The 3,261-nt window shown below is 47.2% G+C and overlaps 1 long non-coding RNA gene across 1 annotated transcript in view; it reads left to right on the top strand.

Annotated features, from left to right (window-relative positions):
* Positions 1-2,777, top strand: part of LOC113953294 — a 4,767-nt gene extending 1,990 nt beyond the window's left edge. The window contains exon 3 of the long non-coding RNA XR_003529827.1: positions 2,478-2,777. This is a non-coding gene — a long non-coding RNA (uncharacterized LOC113953294). The remainder of the gene's footprint in view (positions 1-2,477) is intronic.
* The last annotated feature ends 484 nt before the right edge of the window (positions 2,778-3,261 follow it).

Below are 3,261 nucleotides of genomic sequence, written 5' to 3'. Positions count from 1 at the left end.
AATAATAATAATAATAATAATAATAATAATAATAATAATAATAATAAAGTAGCATTGCACTTTTTCAGGGTTGGAGTACAATATTTTAATCAGGTCTTCTCTAAGCAAATCTGAAGTGTCCCATTGAATGATCTGTCCTAATGAGGTTCCATGTGGGTTTCCAAATCACCTCCTGCCTTGGCTTCCTGAGCAGGTCGGTGAATTAAAGGCCTGTGAAAAAGCAGGAGCATCCCACTGCCTGCACAGCCCTATTGTCAGTGTAACCTGTGTAATTGTTACAGTGACAGAGCTTTCCAGAAACCTCCTATTTGCCTCAAATCCTGAAATGTTAATTTTCACCTCTGATTAAGCTGAAGACCAGTCAAGGCTCCTTTTATTAAGTCAGGCAGAGTCCTACCTGATTCCCGAGGGCTAAATTTGGCTGGGAAAGCCACTGTAATATTGTGTAATTAATTTGCCAGTCAAATAATTTCTGCAGGGCTCTAATTTACTTATCTGTCTGCAATCCTAATGAATCCCCCAGCTCAGTACTTTAATCATGTTTTCTGCCTTTTTATCTCCTTTTTTAACTCTAACTTTCCTAATTGTTTACTCTGGGCTCATCTGTAACGTGTATTTTTGGCATGTTTTAGTTCTCACACCAAAACCCAGTCAAACACTTGGCTCTGCAGGTCTCCTTCATGACTGGGAACTGCTGAAAGCCCTCCTTGCTTTATTCCTCAGTTTCTCCACAACAAACAAGGGAGTTGAGTCAATAGAAATCAAAGATGTAAAAATCCAGGAGAAAAAGACATTGGTACTTGGAGGACTTAAGATGGTAACTTCATTCCAACTTGGTGTAATGTATGTGCAGAGCTTCCTAAAGGTTATTCTGAGCACTATACTCCCTCATTAATGCCAGTAGTAGATATGTTTCAGAAAACGTGTGCATATGAGACTTGAGGACACCTTTTAGTGGGGAACATGGTGGTGCTGGGTTGACATGTGGACTTGATGATCTCCAAGGTCTTTTCCAACCTTAACAATCCTGTGATTCCAATAAATGTAACATTTACAGTCTTTGTTGTTTCTCTGCAAATCACAACTCTGTCCTCGTTGGTTTTTTTTTTCTTCTAATACATTAATTATTTTAAATGCTTTGGTAAGTGGCATATTTATGTAGCGTTTCTGTGGTATTTATATGGTATTTATGTACCTGGGAGCAGAGACCTGCAGGTCTGTCATTGCACGGGCAGGGAACACCCATGGCTGGGCTGGATCCACGGCTGGGCTGGATCCATGGCAGGGATCCTCCTCACGTGTTTGTGTTACACCACCAGGCTTTGCTGCTCTGTTCTTCTGAATGGCAGTGTTGATTTTAAGAAGGAATTTCGAGTGCAAACATTCAGTCCTGGGGACAAGTGCAGCAGTAGGCAGATGTATCAGAAGGAAACACAGACATGCCTCTCTGTCTGTTCAGAATCCTGCTGTGATCCCTGCTCCCATGCAGCCCGGGGAGCCTCGTCAGGCTGGACTAGAGAACTCCATGAGGGTGGAGGGAAGTTGCTGTGGGAAATACCGAGTGAGTTTACGTGAGTATCTGATGAGGATTGACGAAAAACGCAGAAACTTGAGCAGATTAAAGAAAACCCATCCCCAGGGCCAGGGGAGGCCTCCCCAAAGGCATGAGGTACCAGGAATGAGTTAATCCCACCAAGGAATGTGGAGGAGCTGCCAGATAACAGAGTGACATTGTTTTTCCCTGATGTCAGCACAGAAACCCAAACACAAAGAGGTGAATGTAGTCCTTGGAGGCAGCTGAATGTGGAGCTTGTGCCTGCCTCCAGCAGCATTGAGACAAGATGACAAAGTGTTTCCTGGAAGCAGGGGCTGGCTCCGGACAGCTGGGCCAGCCATGGTGGGAAGGACTGGGAGATGTTCATGTGCTGGGAGCAGCCACAGGGTCCCACTCTGCTCCCTCCTGCTTTATGAACATGCAGCTCTGACAGGCTCAGGCTTCCACTGAGTAATATACAGCCATCCATGGTCATTTTATTTGCCTTTACAGCTCACTTTAAGGCATCTTATTTTCTCCTGAAGTGTCTCCATGTTGTGTCTGGCCTGAGTAATTCAATTTATTCTGTATTAGGTAGGTGATGGTCTAGCGGATATCTAGGCCTTGCTGGAATAGAAGCCTTGTTTCACTTCAATATAGGCAGCACTTGTATTGCTTCCAGAGGGATGGTAATTAAATACTTGCTGATAGGCTTTGGATGTGGAGCTGCTCCTCTCAGCAGCCGGAATGTGCTCTGCCTGGATCCACCTCCTGAGCGGGAAGTTTCACAATTGGGTGACTGTCCATCACATATGAGAAATCCATAACGGCATAGTAATATCTGTATTATTCATTTTTGGCTATTCTGAAGCCTACAGGAAGGTAAACAAAAGGAGAAAAACCTGAAGAGAAGGTTTTAAATTGCTTTGTGTTTTTATTGCAGGGCTGGTATTAACCTGCTCGGCGCCCTTGGCTCGGCCTGGTGAGGAGCCACGGCTGCTCTGTGCCTGGGCTTACACACAAACCCCAGAGCTGGTGTGTTAATCAGGGAAAGCACACATGGGAACTCTTAGCAGCTTCTTAAAATCTGCTTGGAAGAAAGTGAAGCTGCAAATGTTGTTTTCTGAGAGGACGAAAAAACGTGAGTCACTGAGGTTATGGATGTCAAAATGGGACACGCTGAGGGTCGGCTGGGTGGGGAAGGGTCCTCCCCGTCCCAGCTCTGTGGGACCATACAGCTGCTTGTGAGAATATAAATTAAACACTCTGGAATTATCCAGCACATCTAGAGCCAGTCCAGAGGAGGCCACGGAGCTGCTCCAGGGCTGGAGCCCCTCTGCTCTGGAGCCAGGCTGGGAGAGCTGGGGGGGTTCACCTGGAGAACAGAAGGCTCCAGGGAGAGCTGAGAGCCCCTTGCAGGGCCTAAAGGGGCTCCAGGAGAGCTGGAGAGGGACTGGGGACAAGGGATGGAGGGACAGGACACAGGGAATGGCTTCCCACTGCCAGAGGGCAGGGAGAGATGGGATATTGGGAAGGAATTGCTGGCTGGGAGGGTGGGGAGGCCCTGGCCCAGGTTGGGCAGAGAAGCTGTGGCTGCTCCTGGATCCCTGGAAGTGTCCAAGGCCAGGTTGGACGGGGCTTGGAGCAACCTGGGCTGGTGGAAGGTGTCCCTGCCTGTGACAGGGGTGGAATGGGATGAGCTTAAAGGTCCCTTTGCACCCAAACCA

Source organism: Corapipo altera, unplaced genomic scaffold (assembly GCF_003945725.1).
Source record: "Corapipo altera isolate COAL_440 unplaced genomic scaffold, ASM394572v1 68, whole genome shotgun sequence".
NCBI lineage: Eukaryota > Metazoa > Chordata > Aves > Passeriformes > Pipridae > Corapipo > Corapipo altera.
This window is presented reverse-complemented; position numbering and strand designations above follow the sequence as displayed.